Genomic DNA, 19,881 nt, shown 5'->3' with positions numbered 1-19,881 from the left:
GGAGAAAAAACTCTATCAGAAAACAAGACATAGAAAGGGGAGAAGAGGAAACAGGAGGAAAAATATACCAGTTAAGAGAGCGTCAAAAGAAGTAGTCACCACAACAGAAGAGCAACATTTGATAGTGAATTTATCTAATTATAAATTGACAGCAGGTGAAAATAAACTACTCAACAAGGGGTTATCCTTTTGTCCTGAAAAACAGTTTGACTACACTGAACTACGGATTGATATTTAAAAGTTTGTCGGAAAACTTAAATTAAAAGTTTTTTGCTAACAAAGAGAAGACGCGTGGTCATGAAGGGTATAATGAAATTAAAGAAACAAATTTGAATATTGACCAAATACAGGATTTAAAAACTTGTTATGATCTCATACACAATCTAGATGAACAGGTATTTTCAGAAAAAGAAATTTTAGAAATATTGGACATAAATACGAATCAACATCAATACACTTCTTTAAAAGCACAATCAAAATGTTGTCCAATTGTGAATCCTGGAAATAAAATTGACATCTTTCATGAGCTTGTGGTTAAAGATTTGGCTAAATTGAAGAAAATAAAACATCAGGAGGATAGAAAAGAAAACCTGACATTGGGTGAAAGACAAGCACTAGACAATTTGGAGATGAACAAGACAATAGTGATCAAATCCGCGGATAAGGGAGGAAACATAGTAATTATGAATGCAGAAGATTACAAATGTGAAGCATACAGACAATTGAATGATAAGAACAATTATCGTAGACTGAAGGAGAATCCCATGGATGGTTTGATCAAACAACTTGAGTGCATTTTGAAACAATGACATGATGAAAAATTGATTAATGAGAATGAATATCAATTTCTAAACAACAAATTTCCGGTTATACCTACAATTTATTTCCTACCAAAGATACACAAAACCCTACACAATCCACCTGGTAGACCAATTATTTCAAGTTGTGGGCCTTATATGAGAGCATGTCTTCTTACATTGATTACTATCTGGCACCTTTGGTTCCAACTTTGAGTTCATACATTAAGGATACGGGTGACTTTCTCAGAATACTTACAGATATCAATTGGCAGGAGGAATACCTATTGGTAACAGTGGATGTGGTCTCTCTGTACACCTCTATCAGACACGAGGTTGGTCTCAAGGCTGTTGAATATTTTTGAGGCAACGGAATATTCAAGAACTACAACATTCTAAGATGTTGGTAACTATGATTGAAATGTGTCTAACTAACAATATCTTTATGTTTAATCATGAGATTTTCCTTCAAAAACAAGGGACGGCAATGGAAGTGTCCTCTCCAAGCTACGCAAACCTAATGATGGGCTGGTGGGAAAGAGGGGTGGCCTGGAGAGAGGAAAATAACCAATACATGGAAAAGGTACCATTGTGGTTGAGATTCATTGATGATTTGTTCATCATTTGGAGGGGAACAGACAAGGAATTTCAAGAATTCTTTGAAATACTAAACAATAATGAACTGGGTCTCAAATTTACATACAAAACCAATAAAAAGGAAATATAATTTTTGGACATCAAAGTTTATGTACAAAATCAAACATTACAGACAACCATGTACTGGAAACCAACATCTACAAACAGCCTTTTACATGGTACTAGTTTTCATCCCCAAAGTTTAATGAAGAGCTTATCTTATGGCGAGTTTTTGAGAGTTAGACGCAATTGCTCAGAGAACAGCACAATGATTTGAGGAGGTTGAAAATCGCTTCCTAAAAAGAGGCTATGTGAGAGAACAGGGCTGATTGCAGAGGCCCCCTAACTGTTTGCCCCCATTTTCCACTTTTTGCTGGTCTTTTCCTGACTCTGATGGTGCCCTGGGTACTGCTAACCAGTCTCAGGGCCTGTGCTCTGTGTAAAATCAGTATGCAAATTATGCTAATTATAATTGGCTAAGTCAACCTACCTATAAGTCCCTAGTATATGGTAGGGCATTGAGGTTTAGGGACCCCAGCATAGGTAGTGCCCCCATAGGTGCACTGCTGAGGTGCCCAGTGTCATTTTAAGGGTAGGCCTGCCTTGCTGGCTGCTTTTAAATTAAAGTTATATGCAAATTCGACTTTGGAATTTAAAGTAGTTCCAAAGTCTTAAACTACCTTATTTTTACATATAAGTCACCGCTAAGGTGTGCCCTATGTGCCCCTAGGGGTAGGCTCCATGTAACTATGAGCAGGGACTTTATAAAAATAGTTTTATATGCCCTGGTGAGGTAAAACGCCAAATTTGTTTTTCCCTCATTATTGTGAATGGCCTCCATAGGCTAGAATGGGTAGACTTTATTTTAATTTTAAAAGTCCCCTTAAGTAACAAATACCAGAAGTGTGGTATCAAATTAATTGTTATAATAAATCCCACAACTTCCAGTTGTTGGATTTAATATAACTTGTTCAGGTAAAGAGTTTTACACTTTACCTGAAAAGTTGCCAACTTCAGCCCTGCAGTGTTTTTGAGGTGTGAAGTGGCCTGGCTCCACACAAAGAGATGTGCGTGGGGGAGGAGATCTCCCCTCAGCAGATGGTGAAGCAGGAGAGGGGGAGGGCTGCCAAACTGGTCTTCAAAGGCAGAGAAGGACATTTGGAGCAACCCAGCAACACCCTCACATTCTGCAAACCCAGACAATTAGGTGCCCCCTTGATTAGATTAGGAGAGGGAAGGAGAGGGGTGTGTTTAGGATTTTTAGCCACACCAGTGGGTGGGCTCAGCCAGATGTAACCTCCAAAAATAACTTTCAGCCATGATGGATTTTTGAGGAATGTTTCTCCCTGGGATTGATTTTTGCCACACTTCCCAGGAAGTGGTCATCACAGGGGGAAGGACCCTGCCTCTGATTGGAGAACTAGGACCCCCCTGTTTTTCACCCAGGAGCAAGGATACAACTGGCAGACCTACACCCACACCTCAGATCCCTATCAGATTCCAACAAGGAAGAACTACAGGAGAAGAAGGACTGCCCTGCTGGACCCCTGACCTGCACTTGGACACTGCACTCTGGAGGACTGCACCAGATGCACACTTGGGCTTTACCACTAAAAGGACGTTACCTGTCTTCTACTGCTTCAAGAAGGGACTCCATGTTTGCTACAGGTACAAAGGAGCTGCCCAGAGTCCCCTGCATCAAGTCCTGCAAGCAGAGCCCAGCTGACCTGCGTCCAGTGGCCATTTGAGGATTCTGACCAGGTGCATTCTGGGAATTGTAGTCCCAACTCCCAAGAAGCAACCCAGAGCTTCTGGAACCTTGGATCAAGTTGTTGACACTTCAAGGACACAAAAAGGACCTCTGGAAGAAGATCCAGAAGTTTGTGGACGTTTGGAGCAACTCCATAAGTTGAAGAGGTGCATTGTGGGAGTTGTAGTCCCAGACCCCAAGAGGCAAGCCAGAGCCTCTGAACCCTGCTGGTGCTGTGGACCACTTTCCTGAATCAAACACTTCTGAAAGTAAGTGTGACAGTGTTACCTCATGGGTGGCCTGAACTTTGGACTTTGTTCCTTTCCAGTGTGACCTTTTTAACCCTTTGAACTCTAGTTGTTTCTATGCGCTAGAAAGCATTAATTCTTTAACAAATTCATATCTCCGGTTCCCCTTATCCGATTTTATTCGTTTTGGTGTCATTTTAAAGATAAAAATATAATCTATTTTTATAAATTGATTTTAGATTGTTAAACTGTTTCCTGTATTTTATTTAATTACTGTTTTGTGATATTTGAATGCTTTACGCTTTGTCTCCTAAGTTAAGCCTTGTCGCTCGTTGCCAAGCTACCAAGGGTTGAGCTGGGTTTAATTTACTGAGACCTAACTGGACCTAAGTGGAGGTTAGTGGCCTATTGCTAAGTGTAGGTACTTACCTGCCCTTACCAATGACCCATTTTCCAACAGACTATAATTATAAGGACATCCGCACAGGTATGGCAAAGTCATGGAATACATGTAGAGAACACACCTTATCAGAAAAGATGCCAAAGAATCCACAGAATAATGAGGATTAACAGATACGAATGATAATGTCATACAATAAAAAACACAATGATATTGCAAGGATTTTGCAAAGACATTGGAATCTAATATACAATGATTCTGACATTGGACATCGAGTGGGAAAAGGACCAAAGATCACGTATAAGAGAGCACCCACCATTAAGGACTGATTGGTGAAAAGTAATTTAGCTGAACAGACACAACAAACTTGGTTAAAGAAGGATGTGATATGGTTTTACAAATGATTAAAATGTAAAGCTTGTCAAATTGCTGAGAACAGAAAAACAGTTAAAGATACAATGGGCCAAACTTTTACGATTGATCAAAAAATAACCTGTGAAATGACCCATGTGGTATATGTACTAAAATGTGGTTGTGGTCTTAAGTATGTAGGCAGTAGAACCTGCAAATTAAAGAAACGCATATTGGAACATATCAGGGCAGTGAATAATGGTGACTTGAGTTATGCAATAGTAAAACATCAAAAACATTGCCAGGAAAAATATTGGAAACAGATTAGGTATTTTGGAATGGCACATGTCCCTGTAAATGAGAGAGGGGATAATAGAACATTAAAATGACGTCGGTTGGAATCAAAATACATTATTAAACTCAAGACTAAAATTCCATTTGGGTTGAATACAAAAAAATAACTTTTTGTACATTTATAGACAATAATTGGAATCATTGTCAAGAAACAAAAAGAGACAGTCTTATGATTGAGTATTGATCAATAATGTAAATAATGTAATCAGATACGATATAAACCAATTAGGAACCTCATGCTTAGTAGTATAGTAATGATTGATTTTAATTTCACAAGTTCACTTAGTTCATTTATTATTTGGAAACAACAACGTCATCCGTCCACATATTTCTATAGTAATTGTGTTGAAAACTGGATATCATGTAACTGACAATGGTGACTATGTAGGCTAATTGTAAAGGTAGTGAGAGATACATGAGATGGTAAGAAAAAGACATGGTTTGTCCACAGACTGTTAGAAAAATGTTTAATTGATGATATGTTATCGCTCTTTTGAGATCACTTTAAAAACTAGAATTAATTAATTTGTTCATAGATTAAATATATAATTTAAAGAACATCCATATCTTGTACCTAAATGTTAAATTGTTAGTACATAGCACATAATTAGGAAGACTGTATGAATATTGCAAATGACATAATGATAACAAAAAATGAATATAGTGTGTAAAGAATGGTTTGAAAAATAAAAAAAAGCCAAAACAAATTTTAAGGATAACCATTTACAAACTACATGGTCCGGAATTCATTGGTATAGATATTTGATAGGAACTATACAAATGAGGTGGAGGGAGGCGTTTGTTACCTGTGATCAAGACCTGGTGAGGTCGAAACGCATTAGGTGGTGGAAGCACTGTTCACAAAACAATTAAAAGTTGGAAAATTAACTTCCCGGAGTGCGATGGTTTATTTTTGGTGAGAAATTATTAGGAGTTGTGGTCGCCAACTCTGTCATCAGCACCGGCAGCAAGAGCGCGTGTCTATGTGTGGCCTTTTGGTGATTTATGTATCGATATATATATACACACACACACACACACACACACACACAGGTTTGTCTGCTTGCAGCATAAGCAGCAATGGTGCCGAACCTTCGGCGTGTCCTCCACACCTCAAATTTCAGAAGCTTCCTTCACTCCCATCATGAAAGGATCAGCACTCAAATGGTGGTGTTAAATTAATATATTTTGGACAGCTGAGAGGAAAACATCAATTTGTTTCAGCCTGAACAGTCTTGGTCATGATGTGTGACACCATACGGTTGCATTATTAATTACCACATGAGTTCCATTCTAAAAAATGTTTTGAAAAAATAGTAACCACTTTTTCAACAATTTGAAATCATCAAAATACAAAGCAATACAGGCAAATTTTCAATTCCGAGTGAATGTACAGAGAATTCATTTACATGTTCATGTGAAAACCATATAATTACTTTGTGCCTGAACATAGTTAAAGACTGAGTCCCTAGTCTTCAATGAAAAGGGAAAGAAAAACATATAGGGGGCAGAGTAGACAGAGCAAGTATACTCTGCCCCCCTAGGCATGGGAATTCCTCCTCCCCCAGAGCCAAAATTATCATTTGTTTTATCACCACAGAGGGTCCACTAATGATACATGGATCTATGGCTCATTTTCATGTGGTGTGGCAAAGCTGCGATGCAAGGTCCTGCCTCATTGACGAGGATCTTGTCAATGAGGGCTTTCGATTTTAAGTCAGGTGTTAAGAATACATTGCGCAGACGCGGTGATGTGTCGGTTCTGGTGAGCTTCAAAGCTGTGATTCTGAGTTTGTGATTGTCGTAGAGGCCTGCATTGATGAGGGATGCGACAGCCTGCACCAAGGATGCGTTGTCCATTGGCAGTTCCACAGAGCCTGTGGAGGCGATGCAGGTTTTTGCAATAGTTCCATCCATGCAGCAGTGGCAATGCTTTGGTTCTGCTCAGGTTTGTGCCATGCAACAGAGGAGTTACTTCAGTTTTGCTATATGCACAGAGACTGGCTTAGCACTTTAAGTTCACTTCCAATGGTCCAGGACTGGGTAGGCTCACAGATGGCAGATTCCAGATGTACATGCAGGGTTGTTGGAATAGTGTGATGCACCTGAGACTTCAAATCAGGAGGCCATCCAACTAGACCCTGGAGTCAGTCTGGGGTTCTGGGTTCAAGAGATGCAGGTTCAGTCCCTCCCTCCCAGGCACGAGGGAAGCAGGCAGCAGTTCAGCAGAGAAGGACAACAGTCCTTCAGAACAGCAATCCAGCAGAGGGGCAGTCCTTTCAGCAGCACAGCAGTTTCCACAAGTCCAGAAGCGTATTGGAGAGGTGGTCTCTAAGGTCCAATATTTATACCCAGTTCTGCCTCTGAGGTGGGGCAAAAGCTTCTTGAGGGTTCCCTTTGAAGTACACAGGTTCCCTGCCTCCCATTCCCTTGCTCCAGACTAACTACGGGGGGTAGGCAGCCCTTTGTGTGGAGGCAGGACGCTGCCTATTCAAGTGTAAGTAAGGCTGTGTCCAGCTCCTTGCTGCCATCCTGCCAGTGATGGCCAATCCAAATACCCCTAAGCTTTCTATTGTGTGTGGCTGTCTGGGAGGAATGCATCATTTGGAAATTACAGCTTATTAAAGTGAGGTAATTTGAATTTTATTCCATGGTAGAGGTAGGCCTTGCAGTAGTGAAAAGCAAATTTAACAGTTTTTCACTACCAGAACATGTAAAACATAAAAGTGTGTGTCTTACCTTTTAAATACACTGTATCCTGTCTTCAGGGCTATCCAGGGCCTTCCCAATGGGTGACATACATTTATTGAAAAGGAAGGTTGAGCCTGGCAAAATAGGTGTGCTGCCAGGTCGAAATGGCAGTTTGAAACTGCACACGCAGGCTGCACTGGCAGGCCTGAGCCATATTTAAAGGGTTACTTAAATGGGTGGAACTATTATTGTTGCAGGGCCCCTAGTAGTATTTAATTTACAGGCCCTGATACATGTAGCACCACTTCACTAGGGATCTACAAGTAAATTAAAAAGGCCAATTGGATGTAAGCTAATTCTATCATGCTTAAAGGAGAGAGCACAAGCATTGGTTAGCAGTGGTAATGTGCACAGAGTCCTAAGGCCAAGAAAAACTAATTCAGCAAAAAATAGGACTAAAGGCAAAAGGTTTGGGATCACCCTTTAGAAAGTGCCAAGTCTAAACACCTTTCACAGTGATTGTACTGCATTTATGCTTTTTCAACCCAAGCATTTGGGAACTGTTGTTGCAAATGAAAATGTTTCGAAAGTATAGAGAACATAAATAAAGTGCAGTAGTAAAAAGAGCTGTGCTTGAGAGATAATTATCGAAGTGCAGTGCATAACACAAAATTACTAAGCTCAATGTTTTATGTGTTTCATTGTCAATTTCCCAAAACTTTGTTTTGTGGGTTTGAACAGACCTTGTAGATGATGTTAAATGCATGCTGGAGTATGTTTTTTTTTTTTTCACCAAACTGTGCTCATACGTCCAATTCCATACTCTTGTTGCCGTCAAATTGCCATTAATCCTTTACATCCTCATAATATTTTAGTTCATTGTTTTTTTTTTCATTCTAGTGTCTCTCTGTGAACAACATTTTTTTGATGGAAAGTCCCTAAGGTCTGACTCCATTCCGGTCAGGTCCCCAACACCACCTTGGACCAAACTCCTCTCAAATTCTGTCAACCCGCTGTCATATCTGTTAGAAACAATAATAAAATTAATATTGTCCACTATTATCATTCGTAGAACTGAGAGAGTGTCAAGTCATTTCAATAATGAGCCAGATGTAACCCTTGATGAAACACGCAGCAAGGAACAAGTGTTTCCTTAACAATATGTCAGGGTCATCAAGAAACATGCTTAAATAATTTCTCAAAGAGGTGTTGTTCAAAATGACATCACTGCATCTCCCATCTTCTTAAAGCTATATCAAGGACTCCACTGTATTCTATGCACCACATTCCTGAAATGTTGTCAGAGGTTGCCAACCCTGATATTGTTTTGCATTTAAGGAGCAGCACTCGATCCAATAAGTAGAGAGGTAATTTGCCCCAGATTATCCTGTACTATACCATCCAAAGAAGATCTTGGTTTTTGCCGGCACTCAGAGATGATGATGCATCTTGCCTAACACTGATAAGAGCGAGTACCCGAAAGAGGCTGGTACCACACACATGTTTGCATTTCACAGTGAATGCTTTCTCCATGGCTTTTCCTACAGCGACAGCCTGAACTGTCAAGAAGGTATGCAGAGTGCTGCTGTCCTTTAAGAAACTCTAGACTGCAAGTTACTCTACTATATGTGTAATTAGGGTAGCGCATAGAAGTAGTTTTAAGGGTGTTAGGCTTTTAACCATGTTAGAAATGTTCATTTTATTATTGTGTGCAATCTACTGTCTTGAAGTTTTTATGATATTCTGTGTATCAATTTAGATGTACTTAGAAACAGGTTTGCCCTATTGTAATAAACCCTTTTTGTTAAAAGTGTCTTCTCCTTAGTGCTGTGTGTGTGATACTGTGAGGAGGAATATCGGGTTACTGTGAACACGGTGCCCCTGATTCCTTTTCAGGGATTGTTAGTAACCCTAAAGCACAGACTTCAAATCAGCTATGCATTGAGTGAGGTTCTGTGGGTCTGTAATAACCTGTCTTTCATATTCAGCTGTGGTGCACTAAGCTAAGTTTACCTGTGTCACCAGTAAGTGGGTAAGGAAACCTTCTGGAAATATGCCAGGGTCCTAGTACACAAAATTCTCTTCCTTAAATGATGTGTTTAATATGCATCCCCTCTAGTGGGCTTTACACCATCAAGATTTAGAACCTGATAAACAATTAACTGCATGATTAGGTTATTTGCCGTTTACCCAGTGGACCAGATAATTGTTTCCACTTTTGTGTATTATACCATTTGATTAATTTTGTTTGTATTCTGTTATTAACCTCTGCCACATTATTTATCTTAAATTCTATTGCCAATAGAGTTGTTGCACTCCTCTGGATATCCCTTTCTTTTCAAATTTCCATGAGTGAGTCTCATATTCTACTGTAAGTGATGTAAGTAAAGTAGAGCAGGTAGGTTTAACATAAATACACTTCATTTTAGGAATTAAGGGGGTCATTCCGACTTTGGCGGGCGGCAGAGGCCGCCCGCCAAAGTAACCCATCGGAAGACCGCTCCGCGGTCAAAAGACCGCGAGGGCCATTCCGACTTTCCCGCTGGGCCGGCGGGTGACCGCCAAAAGGGCGCCCGCCGGCCCAGCGGGAAAGACCCTGCAACAAGGAAGCCGGCTCCGAATGGAGCCGGCGGAGTTGCAGGGGTGCGACGGGTGCAGTGGCACCCGTCGCGATTTTCACTGTCTGCAAAGCAGACAGTGAAAATCTTTATGGGGCCCCCAGGGGCCCCACGACACCCGTTCCCGCCATCCTGTTTGGGTGGCGGGAAGGGGGTCGGAATCCCCATGGCAGCGCTGCAAGCAGCGCCGCCATGGAGGATTCCCTGGCCAGGGGAAAACCGTCGGGAAACCGCCGGTTCCCCTTTTCTGACCGCGGCTTTACCGCCGCGGTCAGAATGGCCCTGGAAGCACCGCCAGCCTGTTGGCGGTGCTTCCGTGGTCCATGACCGCCAGGGTCGGAATGACCCCCTAAGTGTATAGGATAATGGGAAACAACGAGGGAAAGTCCTATTGTCAGCCCTCTCTAACTGATGCTGGGCTGCTGTCCGGTACACTGGAATCCTGCTCTGGAACATTTCCTTTAGGAACCCTAGGAGCATGGCACCAGAACACAACACAACTCCCCCTTTACGACTGAACAAAATATATTTTATAATGCAACAGAATAATACATTTAATGTTTTTAAAATTTGAATAAAAAGGCTTCTGTATTCAAACGCAATACCATTATACAAGATATTGCCATATTCAAAAATAAATATGTATACTATGGAAAAAGCTAGCTACACTAAAAAACAGGACTAATACATTTCATAGTTCTTTAATTCAGTGGCCATGAACTTAACTCAATGTGGTCTGTTTTGAACCGTGGGCTCAGCTGATATTTTGCTTGTACTTGGCAAAGAAAAGCCATCCACACCTTTTGGTGCATTTCTATATTCACCCTTCTGAAGCTGTCTCTTTCTACTGGAATCCTAATAACAAACGCTCCTTTCAGTAATCTCAAGAGCATGGAACCATGAGATAACAACTTTTTATCATGTTCATTCTTTTTTACATAACAAGTGGCAAAATGATTTCCAATGCACCATAAGACTGACAGATTTTTGCATTTGTTCCCCCATATTATTATACATGTTTTTTCATTGGTCATGTTGCTTCATTGCTGTTCATTGCTGTTTGCATTTAATTATACTTTGTTATCATGTCATTTACAGTTGGTCATTGTAATTCGATCATCATGTTACAAGTGCAAATATAGTTCTTCGTCCTGATTCCAACCATTTGAGAAAAGGGTGCAAAGTGATATAATGTATCATGATTCCTTTTGATACAATTTCTTTTTTGTGTCACCGTCTCTATCACATGCCCCATTACATACAAATTGTATTCTTCCCAATCACATTTTTGATATTTCTCTGTGTTTGTGGCTACAGTGTAGCTACTGTCATTGTTGGTTATTGCTCTAATATGTTCAAGAAATAGGTTTTTTTTTACTTAGCAGAAAGTACTTCCAATATTTTTCAGTTTGCATGGACATTGTAAGGCACACATAACAAATCTGCTTTTGCGTGTGCTATGCTGATTGAGGAGTTGCTGTTGTCACATGACTGTTAAGAAGTCTTGTTTGTTTGGGAGAATTTTATAGGTTTTACACTGTGGGTTTTTCCAAATCCCTGCCAGTGTATATTTCTGAATACCTGGAGGGGTTATCCAGTTTTTATCAGTGATTGTTGTGAAATGGCTGTGTGTATTAGGCTGACTTTCAAATGTTTCACCCTTCTGAATATGACACAAGGATGGTTTCCTATTTTCACAGATTCTGTTGAGTCCATCAGTAATATATTCTAGTGCCTTTGCATTATCCATTTCTCCTTAGTTGCTTCCACAGAGAAATGTGTAATCATTCTGATTTTGCCTGTTTCCAATTGTCTGTTTTTAACAAGCAGTATTTGCATTCTAACTATTTTGCTTTTTTGAGACCAGATTGCATGATTTTTCATGTGTAGTTCCTCGTTTCAAATCTTAGACTCATTGCAGTACTGTGTTTTTTAAATACCTCTTTCTGCGAACAATTCTTTCTAATATGCAAGAATTTCCCACAGTGGATAGTCCACTTTAAATTGGTTGGGTAGAAATTAACTGCATGTAGAAGTGAGTTAGTCGCTGCTGGTTTTTGCTGTAATTTTGGATATCATATATTCTTGTGTTTCAGTTTCAAGGAATGTCGCCCTAGATTCACTGGTTTCATATGTATAAAAAGAAACTTACGGAATTGTTGTGTGATTCTGTGATATCCTTTAAACTTTCCTGTTGTGTCATCTAAGATGATGAAGTGATCATCAATGAGGCATAGCCACAGCATTGTCTGGTTCAGATACTTATCTTTTTTCAGTGTCTATACAGTTTGTTGTTCCCACCAACCCATTGTGCGATTTGCATAACTTGGTGAGAAGAAAAATCTCATGTCAGCCCAAATGTCAGTTTTAAAAATCCTTTACTGAAAAGGCAAATGCTGTTGTTAATGTACATTTCAATCCTTCCCATAAGCATCCGATTGTCTTGTACAGATACTCCTTTTCTTGTGGAAATGTTCTCAGGTCTTCGAACAAATATGGCGATGTATACAATTGTATTATTGACACCACATCCAAGAAAGAAGACACTCAAACAGATGGACTCACCAAAGTACAAAAACTACAATGTTTTGGCTTACATCTTCCCCAGTTCTACTCTGTAGATATAGTGAGGACAGAGTTTATAAAGAAAAAACATTCATTGTTCTCCTAATAACTGTGATGCCATTTGATGAATCTTAAGAAAACTTTCCCAAAAATATATCCATTCACCTCAGCCCCTTCCTGGAAACTTTTGGGCCAATCCAAAAAGTTATTTCAATTAAAAGATGGGGCCGGGCAAAACATTGGCTTCCAAGGTTAATTCCCACTGAAAATTTTGGCTAGTGATACTGAAAACAATTGGGGAATTAAACATAATTTGGAAGTAAGTTAGAACTACTGGTGTAAGTTTGTTCAACAATTTTAGCAAAAATTGCATTTTAATGCCTTACAGCCACCCACAGTGTAATAATGAAGAACTAGAGCACTAGCATTCTTTATTTGAGAAAAGGTGTGGCACCCCTGAAGCCATCTTTATGGAATCAATGCTATAAAACCTAATGCATTTACTTTCGATATGAACAAAACGAGGGGGCTCTTTTTGTCATAGAAATTATGGTAATGTTCTAGAATTAACTATTTATGATTTACTATTGTTGGAAAGTGAATTGTTGGTAAGGGCAGGTAAATACTTACACTTAGCAATAGGCCACTAACCTCCACTGAGGTCCAGTTAGGTCTCAATAAATTAAACTCAGCTCAACCCTTGGTAGCTTGGCAATGAGCGACAAGGCCTAACTTAGGAGACAAGTGTGTAAAGCATTAAAAATTCAGAAAACAGTAAACAAGTAAAACACGAAACACAATAAAAATGTAACACCAATTTATAAAAATACATTATATTTTCATCTTTAAAATGACACCAAAACGAATAAAATTGGATAAGATACAAACTTTTAAAAAATTATTGTTTTTGAGTGCACAACAGCAACTAGCGCTCAAAGGGTTAAAAAAGATCACACTGGAAATGGACAAAGTCCAGAATTCAGGCCACCCAGGAGGTAACACTGTCACACTTACTTTCAGATGTGTTTCTTGATTCAGGAAAGTGGTCCACAGCAGCAGCCAAGAGTTCAGAGGCTCTGGTTTGCCTCTTGGGGTCTGGGACTACAACTCCCACAATGCACCTCTTCAACTTGTGAAGTCGCTCCAAACATCTCCAAACTTCTGGATCTTCTTCCGGAGGTCCTCTTTGGATCCTTGAAGTGTCCACAACTTGATCCAAGGTTCCAGAAGCTCTGAGTTACTCCTAGGGATTTGGGACTACAAGTCCCAGAATGCACCTGGTCAGAACTCTCAAATGGCCACTGGACGCTGGTCAGCTGGGCTATGCTTGCAGGACTCTTGAAGGGGACTCTGGGCAGCTCCTTTGTACCTGTAGCAAACAGGGAGTCCTGTCTTGAAGCAGTAGAAGACAGGCAAAGTCATTTGTGTGGGGAAGCTCAAGTGTGCAGCTGGTGCAGTCCTTCGGAGTGCAATGCCCAGGTGCAGATCACAGGTCCATCAGGGCCGTCTTTCTTCTTCTGATGTTCTACCTTGTAGGGATATGAGGAGTGGGTGTAACTCTGCCATATTTATCCTTGCTCCTGGGTGGAAAGCATGGGGGTAATGAGTATCCAATCACAGGCAGGCTCATTCCCCCTTTGATGACCTCTTCCTGGGAAGTGTGGAAAAAATCAATCCCAGGGAGCAACATTATTCAAAAATCCAACATGGCTGAAAGTGATTTTTGGAGGTTAGATCTGGCTCAGCCCACCCACTGGTGTGGCTAAAAATCCTAAACACACACCTCTCCTGCCCTCTCCTAATCTAATCAAGAGGGCACCTAATTGTCTGGGGTTGCAGGATATGAGAGAGGTGGTGAACTGCTCTAAATGTCCTTCCCTGCCTTTGAAGACCAGTTTGGCTGCTCTCCCCCTTTCCTGCTTCACCATCTGCTGAGGCAGATCTCCTCCCCCAGACACATCCTTTGTGTTCAGCCCAGGCCACTTCCCACCTCATCAAGGCAGCCTGGCCAAGCTCCCAGAGGCTGGCCAATCGGAGAAGGCCACTACAGAGCTGAAGTTGGCAACTTCCAGGTAGAGTTTTGAAACTCTTTACCTGAACTACTTATATTAGATCCAACAGTTGTAAGTTGTGGTATTTATTATGACAATTAATTTGATACCAAGCTCACTCTATCTGGCACTTAAGGGGACTTTGTTAATTAAAATAAAGTCTCCCCATTTTAGCCATTGGAGACCATTCACTACAGTGAGTAAAAAATGAATTTGGCTGTTTTACCTCACCAGGGCTTATAAAACTATTTTCAGAAGGTCACCCTTTATAGTTACATGGCACCCAACCCTAAGGGCACATAGGGCATGCCTTAGGGGTGAAGTATATTTAATAATAAAGTAGTTTAAGACTTTGGAAGTACCTTTAACTCCAAAGTCAAATTTGCATATAACTTTAATGTAAAAGCAGCAAGCAAGACAGGCCTGCCTTTAAAACGACCCTGGGCACCTCAGCAGTGCTCCTATGGTGCACTACCTATGCTGGGGTCCCTACATGCCCTATGATATACTAGGAACTTCTAGGTAGGTTGACATAGCCAATTATAATTAGCCTAATTGGCATACTCATTTTACACAGAGCACAGACCCTGTGACTGGTCAACAGTACCCAGGGCACCATCAGAGTAAAGAAAACACCATCAAAAAGTAAAGAATGGGGGCAAAAGTAGGTGGCCTCTGAAACCAGTCCTGTTTCCTCACAACTATTCACACTCAAACATGAGCAACAGTAGGGAAAGTGTGGAACTTTGCGGCTCAGACTTATTTTTCCCACTGCAACCTGAGAAACGGTAGGGAAAGTGTTGGATTTGGGAATGGTCACACTTACTATTCCCACTCCAATCTAAGCATCAGTAGTGAAGAATTGGAATTTGGGAGTGAGGTTTGATTTATTTTTCCCACTATAACCTGAGCAACAGTAGGGGAAAGTTCTGGACTTTTGAGGGTCAGATTTATAATTCCCATTACAACCTACGAAACAGTAGCAAAATGAGTAAAGAAATATATAATAATTATAAAATACATTGAAATGCATTTCAAAAACAGCATTAACATTCATATAAAAAATAAAAAAACATTCAAAAACCTAACATGTTAATAGAACATATTTCTAGAAGTAACCAAACAATCCCCTAAATTAATATATCAGTCTATTAAAAAGTATTAATTTAAATTAATTTCCCATAAAAAACTCTTTGCAAAACTACAATAAAACACTTCCCAACTACTATCCCCCAACAACCCACACAAATGTGAAATGATAAAAAATATAAAAAAATAAGAAATTATGAATTAAAAAAAATAATCAATCTTTTTACAAAATAATACATTAAAAGGAAATAAATTAGTGGAATTGATTAAATAGTGTACACAAATAATGCCATATGTTTTCTTTAAAATAAAAAATAATTTGTGATTAAAATGTTAAATGATTATTTAATTAAAGAATATATATAACTGATAACATAATTAAGGCAATAAAAATGACAGTAAAATTTCAGTAATATAAATATATGTATTTTCGCATTTCGATAATTATAATTGACCAACATTTTGTAAGTAAAAATATAAATACATCAAAATGTTAAAAATAAACACTTATATATCTTTCCACTCCACTCCCTTCCTAACTGAACAACTGCCAATATTTAAAACAAAAGAAAATGAATGTTAAATCAAACACTTTATGAATAGTACCAGAATAAAACTACTGCAAAATTACAAACATCTGAAATTAACATATTAACGACTTAAACACACAAAATAATAATACAATATAATATCAATAATTATATTAAAAATGCTATTAAACATTTAACCGACATTCTTACCTGCAATTTTCCATACAACTGTTATCTTGTAACCACAATGTTTTTGGATGTCATTTCTGTCTCAAGATATCATTGAGACCATATTAATGGTAAGTACCTCATATACACCAATTGAGTGAAACCAAGTTTACCAACTATTTTAAGGTCAGAGCACATGCACTCTGGAATTGATTAGCAATGTCTCAGGGTACAGGTTTTTTTCTAAGTGTATAAGTGGTTTATTGGGAAGAAAAAGGGAAATAGAAAAAAAAACAGTTCGCAAAATATGGTGATTACTACATCTGGCAATAAAGGTGTAGAAAAAAGTGAAAATTCTGTGCTGCCCATGCAGATAAAGTGAACTTGGTTCAACACCATCTTACCATATAGATTTTGAGTGTGCATTCCACTTTTCAAAACGCATAAAAATACAAGTAGGTTTTTAGGAGAAGCTTGACTATAGGTCTGTAAATCCTGCATCACTATGAAAGGTGTGGCAGATGGAGAAATCATATTCAATTTCCACAAGCTTCATACATTTTCAAACAGGAGTAACCATCTTTTGGGTGACTGAATGTACAATGCATGGATTTGCACATATGTGGAACCACCATTCACCCAGCAGCATCCTCCTGCCATCATGCAGATCCTCAAGGGCAAAGATGATTCTGTCACTTCATATTCAAAGCTACAGCATCTTACAAGCACGTTTATGCCCAAGCATGTCTCATGAATAAGTTACAAGCATATCTGATGAGCAGAAAAAACTTTAGCTTACAATTAACAACATATTTTCAGTGAAGTTTTGTGTACCTTGGGACTTGGGTCTTGATTGAATTCTTGCCGGGTGGACCACTTCTCCTCTGAGAAGATGTAGTAAATTACTCTAAGTCCTGATGGCACTGCTCACCAAACTTAGAAATGTCCACTGGCCCAGCATATCTCATGAATAAGTTACAAGCACATGTTATGAGCAGAAGAAACTTTAGCTTACAATTAATAAAATGTTTTCAGTGATTTTTTTGTTTCCTTGAGACTTAAAGCCCGATTGAATTCCTGCTGGGTGGCCAGTTTCTCCTCTAGGAAGATGTCCACAAGGACAAACTAGCCAGTAAAGGTAATTGAAAATTGCTCAAGGTCCTCATCACTAAAGGAGAAACCTCCCATGATGAAGGGGGCATCGTTGTTTTTACATTCAAAAAGAAAATCCTGCTTTGGGATTTTAATTTTGAAAATCAAAAAAATAAAATTGTATGTTTGCCGTATGGCTCTGTCATGTTGACAGAGATGTCTGTCATTTTCACAATGCATTGATATTGCTGAGTCAGTGGACATTTCTAACTTTGGTGGTGATACTGTCAGGCATTAGAGTAATTTACTCCATCTTCCCAGATTGTAAATAAAAATAATGTCAATAAAGCATTAAGCACAACCCGCAACCACATGGTCACTGTAGAATGGGACCTAGACTCAATTTGAGGCAGACCGCGATGGAGCATGAGTCAGTTTCAGGAGCTATCTGCAACCCAGTTGGAAGTTTTAGTTTGGGACTTAGGGCCTAATTTAAATATTGCCAGGTGGCCCATTTTTACTCTGAACTTTATTAAGTTCCTGTGTAATATTAGGTGAAAAGGAAGTATTCCCTAAATCATATTTGAAATGTTGGGTTAATAGTTATTTCAGAGAGGCTGATCAATCTGAGGTACTTTGATGGTGGATATGGCTAGGAGTCCTCAGTTTGGTAGGCTGGGTTATGCTCAAGGAAGATATTTTAGATTGAAAAAATCTCTTAAATGTCAATTTATGATTACCTTAGAAAACCTTGTGAGATTCACAAAATATGAAGCTTGTAATATTCTTTGAAAGGGGAACCTTAGTGGATCCAAAATGATCTGTTTAAAAGTTGTGTAATCTATTTTTGTCATTTTTTATTAGGTACTTCTTTGTCCTATAATACTGAAGAGGCCCACAATCAATAAGGGCCGAAATGCGCCGACCTTTCAATTTAGGAAGGAGTTATGATAAATTTTGACTTTATGCCTACCAGGATGGTTTATGAGTTACATCTCTTTTCAAATACAAATAACAGCAACCGTTATGTTGAGATGTAGATATGATACAACCATCTCCTATGTGGATTATTATGTACAATATCGTTAATAACCACATTCTGAAAAAGTATAAGGATTATTGAAGTACATTCTTTGTTGATATGAGTGAATGTGTGTATATATATTGTTTTTTGTCACATATGTTGTGAATTAATGTGAAATGTTTATTTAGGTTTTGCTCATCGTCTGATCTATAATTTATGCAAAGGATTAAATAAATGTGTTGCGTTTCAGTGATTGATTTATGGTTTCACTGGTGGACTAATGATTGTATATTATGCCCCTCTTTTGTACCATTTTTCTTTTATTATGGCTTTATTTACCCAGGTCTAGTAGGGTTATTAGGGTAAACCCCCTTTTTTCTTATATTAGCGGGCCTGTGCAGCAGGAATAAACTGCCACTGCAGCTGCAACCCTCCATGGAAAGCAGATGATTGACTATTGTTGCTTGTAAGATGATTACTGTGACCTGTACTGAGCCGCCACTCTCTACCCCCAGATTTAAATGTTCACTCCTTTCTGCACTGATCCCACTACCACAAGGATGACCTGGCCATATGATTATGGTTGCTTTTAGCATCGCTAGCCTTTGTGGCAAGAGCACACATATGTATCTGAACCTTATACCCCCTCACATATGTCACTCTCACCATCTCTTAGCTGGTAACTGTTTTACGTCTGCCAGTATTCTTGCTTGAAGCCTGCCAATGAAATTGCCAGTCATCTGAATTTAATATACCGTAGGTCAGGTAAGTTAGACATGTCAGTCAGAATGCACAAGGGTGCTGCTTGGAGACGCTCACTTACAGATATTGTGGTTCATACATCTGAACAGTCAATAACCAGTGAGACTGGAGCTTTGCTACAAAACATGCATATGGTCACACCTTGGTCAGTTGAATCACCAACAGTTCAAATGAGGCAACAGTCCCATCTAGTGAAATTTGGTGGGCATCCAATACCAGTTATCTTCCACCTTGAAAATGTTGTTTTACACCTTGAAGAAATGTATTACATGAGACCAGAAAAGTAGACCAGTCTTCCTCTGTAGAGACTGTGTCCCCAGAATGGTTTCCTGTGATGTAGCAGAAATGTTAGTACTGCCCCTAAAGTCACATTTAACATCTGTATGTGACAATCTATACATTTTGTTTATTAAAATACTAGTAGTTTAGTTGTAAAGTGATAAACCGAAATGCCATATCCATGTGCCTTCACTGTAGAATAGCTGTAGAATAGCCTACTGAACAGCCTTTAAAGTTTATGTTTAAAGAATTCAATTGCTCTTACGTTATGTCATGATGTAAATTAGTAGTCTGCACTAAAACAATACCAGTTTTCATGAGAGAAGTTTTTAAAATGTAACATGCAAAATGTAGGAAATGTAGTTCTGTACTACAGTTACATGAATGAGTTAACAGAGTCATTTTATTTTTATTTTATTGTGACATGAACATTGACAAAGTTGATGAATATTGAATTTATAGTCAAACATGTTAAA

This window comes from Pleurodeles waltl, chromosome 7, assembly GCF_031143425.1.
Source record: "Pleurodeles waltl isolate 20211129_DDA chromosome 7, aPleWal1.hap1.20221129, whole genome shotgun sequence".
NCBI lineage: Eukaryota > Metazoa > Chordata > Amphibia > Caudata > Salamandridae > Pleurodeles > Pleurodeles waltl.
This window is presented reverse-complemented; position numbering follows the sequence as displayed.